Source organism: Ischnura elegans, chromosome 10 (genome assembly GCF_921293095.1).
Source record: "Ischnura elegans chromosome 10, ioIscEleg1.1, whole genome shotgun sequence".
Taxonomy (NCBI): Eukaryota; Metazoa; Arthropoda; class Insecta; order Odonata; family Coenagrionidae; genus Ischnura; species Ischnura elegans.
In genome coordinates, this window is record NC_060255.1 from 57,763,053 (window position 1) to 57,769,597 (window position 6,545).

Consider the following 6,545-nt stretch of genomic DNA (forward strand, 5'->3'; position numbering starts at 1 on the left):
AGAAGCGTACCGGCTTGAACAGGCGGAGGTCGCGAAGAGGCGGATAGACGTCGGGCGTTCGGCAAGGCTGATACTCTCGCTTTTCCCTTGGATGTTCGCGGGATGCCGGGAAAGTACTGGTTACCGACAGGGTATCTCAATACGGCACGGAGTAGACGGGCGATCTCTGCTGCACCAAGTGACGACCCCTCGTGATACACACCCCGGTTGTCACTCCCCAAACACCAACTGCCTTCCTTCAGATTTTGAGAGTTTTTATATTCAAAATCTTGGCCCCCTAGGTCCTATCCTCCCCCCCCAGTTGACCTATAGGACTATATGGGGCTCTAGGAAGTGGAGTGTTTGTTACGACAACTCCATGGTGTTGCATCTTCCCGTCCTCTCCAAGAGTATTTTTGTGTGCCGTATTTCGCCTTTCGCTTTCTTAGCCTCGAGTCATCCTCCCCTTCCGCCTCGCTTCGCGCGCATAGTCACCTGCTAGCGAGGGAGTAAACACTTTCGTAACCGAATTTGCCGCAAATATCTTGCGCTCAAATTCCGGTCATCACACCGCTCCCCGCTGTCTCTAAATTGAGCCGTCTCTATCACGAGACTGCTCACATTTTAAACCATTTTTTTTTTTTTTTTTTTTTTGTGTGTGCTTCTCGTGAGTGTCCCACCCTCCAGTTAACCGCCATTTCCTCTTTATTCTTATAATACAATGCTTGTAAAGTTTTTGTACAAAAATTTCTTTTTGTTACTGTGGAGCTCGTAGCATCTCCATCTCCTCTGGTGCCGATGGTGTAGGCGGGGGTTGAATCGACCGCTTCCGGAACCGGCGGAAGATCGCGACCCCCGTTGCGCATATGGCGGCTCCTGCCGTAAGGATCAGGCCAAGGTAGGAGATGGTGTGCACAGATGGTACCCATGACGGTTCTTCTAGGGCCTCTGCTTCCTGGAGCATCTCGTGGACCTGCTCCACCGGAATACCTCCCTGGCTCCCGAAGATGCGACGAGACTGGTGGACGAGGTTCTCCAGTCTCTGTTGTTTCTCCGCCGATGGGTTGTTGATGTAGTGATGTAGTGGGCCTTGCAAAATGTCCTTAATCTCCGGCATGTAGATATCCCTCCGTCGGGTGGTGAGGGCTGAGCTCCGGTGGAAGAAAGGGGTCAGCACCTGTCCCTCGCTGTAGCCGGAACATCCGGGTCGCAGCTCCACCACCCCGGTGCCGCTGAGAAAATCTTCTGTGACGTTCAAGGCCTCCTCTCTCCCGGGGCATCTCTGTAGGAAGTGGCTCCTTTGCGGGACGCTGTATACCCACCGATTGGTGGACTTGGTTCTGTAAAACAATGCTCTGGGGTGGGGGATTAGTACATTGTACCGTTTTGTCAGCTCTGCGGCCAACCGCGAAGTAACGTTACTAATCTTCGCGACGATTAGTTCATTTCTTCGTGCCAGAGCGTACGTGGAATTGACAATAGTCGCCTGCAACTTTATCAAATGCACGCTCTGCTGGTTGGTTGTTTTCAGCGACACCACATCTTTTCGATCAATGCCCTATCGGACGACCCCGACCTGAAGGTCCGACTGCGGCCCTGCAGCCCTTCGGAAGTACAGCGGCTGCCCTTCTACCTCGATCACCCCACCCTGGATGAGCGGCGGGAGCCAGCACCTTTTTAGAAACCAATTAATATTGTCCCAATTTATCTGTCTCTTGTATGCATAATTGGGAGGAGGGAAAAAAAATGTATATATATATATATATATATATGTATATATCCAATAAAATAAAAATAAAAAAAAAAAGAATGAATTGGAGTTGCCCACGACTTATTATCCACCTGAAAACCGTTTAAATCCCACACGAAAACAACCGAAAATCTTTCACCATTAGTTCCACGCGGCCATCCCGCGTTTCGTCACCCCTTTTTGTTTACACTTCCCTCGTCAGCTCGACCGGTCCTCGGCTGCGGAGGGGGTACCGATGTGGCGGGGGAGAGAGGGTGGGAAGTGAGGGAGGGGAAGGTCTTGAAGGGGGACCCGTGTCCCACTCGACACCTGGGACGACACAATATGGCGGGAGGGGAGGGGAGGGCTCTTGCCTCCTCCGTCGTCGTCCTTTCACTTTTTCTTCGGCTGGTAGGGGAGGGGAGGCGGGGGCACGAGGGGCATCCCTTAGTTTGCACTGTTTTAAACGATTCACATGCACTATTTGAGCGCCTTTATGCCCTTGTACACTTTTAATTCTATAGTTCACCGGACTGGTTTGCTCTAAGATTTCATATGGCCCTTCCCAATGTTTATCTAACTTTCTAGTTGTCCCTGGCCGTGTAGCGTCTTTTCGCACGAACACCCAGTCCCCCTGTTGGAACGACACTTCCGTAGCACGTTTGTTATACTCCTTCGCCTGTGCCGCATGTCCGACTTTTAGTCTTTCCGCAACGGCTTGGAACGAGAGTTTCAAGCGCGCTTGGAGTTCGGCTGCGTAATTGCTATCCGTAGCGTAATTAATGGAGGCTGGGGATGTAATATCGTCGAACGGTAGTTCAATATGCCGCCCGTGCATAAGGAAGTAGGGGGTTTCGCGGGTAACGGAGTGTCGGGAGCTCCTATATGCTAACATGGCGAACTGTACCCAAGTATCCCAACTTCGTTGATATTTGTCAACAAAGTGAGACAAAATGTCCATTAACGTCCTATGGCTTCGCTCAATCAGCCCATTTCCGGAGGGATGGTAAGCAGTTGTCTGCAATTTTTTTATCCCTAAGAGCTTACACACTTCTCTCATGAGTTGGGAGGTGAAGTTTGCCCCACGGTCCGTCAATAATTGTCGCGGGACGCCGTGACGAGTAATGATTGACTCCACAAATACCTTAGCTACCGTTTCCGCTTTTTGATCGGGAATGGCTATCGCTTCCGGGTACTTGGTAAAGGCGTCCTGGAAGGTAAGGATGTATCGGTTCCCTCTATCCGTCATTGGTAGTGGTCCCACGATGTCCATTGCTGCCCTCTGCAGGGGGCCAGTCACCTCTGGTAAAGACTGTAATGGCGCCCTGTTTTGTTTCTGCGGGTCTTTACGCAATTGACACGAATGGCAATGCGTGCAATAGGTGATCACATCACTTATCATCTTTGGCCACCAAAATTTGGCCCCAATGGTCCCCAGGGTGCGTTTTATTCCCATATGGCCCGCCCACGGTGAGTCATGAAACGCTCTAAGCACCCTCTCCCGCATGCTCTTGGGAGCAACCAACTGCTCTTCGCCCCTTCTCCCTTTCCGATACAAGATCCCCTCTTGATCGGTATAAAAATCACTTTTTCCCCCGGATTTTTCTATTTGCTCCAACACCTTCCCACACCATTGATCCCTTGCCTGCTCGTCTCGTATTAATTGTCTATCCCATACAGGCTCGAAAGGTGTTTGAATAACCGCCACCGGATTACGAGACAAAACGTCGGCATTTTGGTGTACTTTCCCGGGCCTATGTTGTACTTCGAAATCATATTCGCTTAGGAGCAGAGACCACCGAGTCAACCGTGACGATGAATCTTTTAGCGAAAATAACCATTTCAAAGGCCTATGATCCGTAACAACTGTAAAGGCCCTCCCGTACACGTAACACCTCATATACCTTACCGCCCATACTACCCCCAGGCATTCCCTCTCTGTAGCGCTGTAATTACGCTCCGCTTTATTTAATTGCCGACTAGCGTAAGCGACTACGTACTCCCCACTGGCATCCTTCTGGGCTAAGACGGCCCCCAAGGCTTCCCCGGAAGCATCCGTGTATAGTATGAAAGGTTTCTTGAAATCTGGGTACCGAAGTACCGGCTCATTACATAAAAAGTCTCTCAATGTTGCGAAAGAGGCAACGGCTTTCTGAGTCCATTCAAATTTCACACCCTTCTTAGTGAGTTCCGTCAGAGGTTTAGCTATTTGGGCGAACTTCGGAATAAATCGGCGGTAATATCCAACTAAGCCCAAAAATCCTCTGAGTGTCCGTAGATTATGTGGAGGGGGAAAATTGCTGATTGCCCTAATTTTATTGGGATCTGGCTCCACCCCCTTCGATGAAATAATATGCCCCAAATATTTCACCGAATTTTCCAAAAATTTGCATTTGGCGGGCTGTAACGCCAACCCCGAGGCCCGCAATCGTTCAAACACTTCCCTTAGGTTAGCCAAATGCTCCCCTGTGTCTCGACCATGAACAATTATATCATCAAGGTATACGAGACACTTGCTTCCTTTAAGCCCTGATAGGACGGAATCCATCAGTCTTTGGAAGGTGCTTGGACTATTAGCCAGCCCGAAGGGCATCCTGAGATATTCATAATGCCCCTCGGGGGTCGAGAAAGCAGTTTTTTCCCTATCTCTTGGCTCAACTTCTATTTGCCAATAACCACTGGCCATATCTAGTGTGGAAAAATATTTCGCTCCTCCTAGTTGGTCCAGCGTCTCTTGAATATTTGGCAAGGGGTATTCGTCTCTCCGGGTAATCTGATTGAGTGCGCGAAAGTCTGTGCAGAAACGGAGCTTCTCCTCTCCGTTCTCTGATTTTTTCGCGACTAGCACCACCGGCGCACTCCAGGGGGATGTAGAATCCTGAATAATTCCCTGTGCGAGCATGTCTGTGATGTGAGTGCGCATTGTCTCCCGCTGCGTCTGTGGAACCCGATACGGTCGTCGAAATATGGGGGCATGGTTTCCGGTGTGGATTTCGTGGCGCACTCGCGACGTTTTACCCAGTGGTTTCCCTTCCCTGTGAAAAATGTCGCTATACTCTAACAATACTTCCCGCAACCTCTTTCCTTCCTCCCCTGGTAGTTGCAAACACTTAGTCTCTAATTCCTCGGGAAGGCTATTCTCCCTCCGACTAAACTCCTTATGAGCGGCCTCCGGAATTTTAAATTCCCGCGTAATGTTTCCCACCACCATATTTACGGGAATTTCCAATTCCTCATTCGAGACATTAATTAATTTCACCGGGATTTGATTTCCCTCCAATCGGCGCACAATTCCTCTTCCGACCATGATCCCATGGATAGGAACTTCGACCGGTTCCATTAATAATGTCTGCTCGCCCTGCCCTCCGTTCTTCCCGAGGATCCCCATAGTGACCACCTCACTGCGCGGGGAAATCCGCGTGCGCTCTTTCAGTCTAACCCTCTGAGGATTTTCCCCTTTCTCTCGTCTCCCTCTCTCTTCCTCCCGCGCTAGAACCCCCGTGTCCCGGCCAAAGACAACCGCTTCCAAAGGGAAGTCTTCATTACCCACTCTCAACACTTCTGTTTTTAGATTTAGACTCGCTTCCATTGTCCGAAGGAGATCCAATCCTAAAATGCCGTCGGCGGGTAATCTTAAGTCCGACCCCACTACCTGAAATTCATGGAAAAACGTGCCTTTTCCTAACCTCACCGGGAGAGTCACCGTCCCCGTTATGGCTAGGTGATGGCCAGTGACTCCGCAAAGTTGTGTCAAGGGGGGGTGAAGGGGGTGGTTGGGGCGGGGGACTTCTTCTCTGAGGAGGGACAGCGTGGCTCCCGTGTCGATGAGAAGGGTCGCGCGGCTGCCTCCCACCTCGACGGACACGGCATAACCCGTTGTGTCTGCTCGGCGGGTTGACGGCGCCAATCTCTCCCGCTTTCCTTTCACCATCGCCGAGTCCCCTCCGCGCGGCGGGACTGGTGCCCGGAGGGAAGTCCGTTTGGGTGGGTGGGGCGTCGTCCTCTCTCCGCCGGAGCGTTTCTTCGTGGGTTGAACGCCGTCTTCGTCCCTCCCGTAAGGTTAGCATTGGGGGGAGGGGCTCGCGTTCGGACGGGGGGAGGAGGGCTTCCCGCCCGAGGCAGTGCATAGTTCCGAGTGGAAAATCTATTTGCTCGACACTCGCGCCTCACATGCCCCATCTCGTTGCAATTAAAGCAGCGCATGGGGTTTATTACGCAATCCCTTGCGAAGTGCCCGTATTGTCGACACTGGTAGCACATTGGCCGTGATGGCGCGGGTAAAAAGGGCGGCGGTGATGGGGGGTGATTATTGCGGTCACCCGATGGCGTGGTGGGACCGGCCACTAAACATAGTCTATTTCTGCCTTGCTCGTCATTTTGTTCCTCCATTTTCGCGAGGCGCACTGCCTCTTGAAAAGTGGACGGCTCCCGGATTAACACGAATCTCCGGATCCCTTCCCTCAGCCCCTGTAAAAATTGTTGTAACATCGTCTCCTCCCGCACTTTGGCCCGCCATCGGCGTTCCTCCGGGTCGGTCACTGAATCTTGCGGAGTTTCGCCCAGAGCTCGGATTCGCTCCGCGTATTCTCTCACCGTTTCGCGACCCTGTCGGCAGTCCAGTAATTTCCTCAACCTAGCCCCTGCGTTTTCCCGTGCGGAGAATCTTTCCCTTAGCGCGTTTTTCAAGGCCTCCCAATTACTTCCTACTTCGGGCGCGAGCGTATTCACAAATAGCCTTGCCTTGCCCTTGATACGTAATTTCAATACCATTACTCTATGGTTAGGACTCCATTGGCCCAAAGTGGCCGCGGTTTCAAGAGTTGTCAAAAATTCCTCG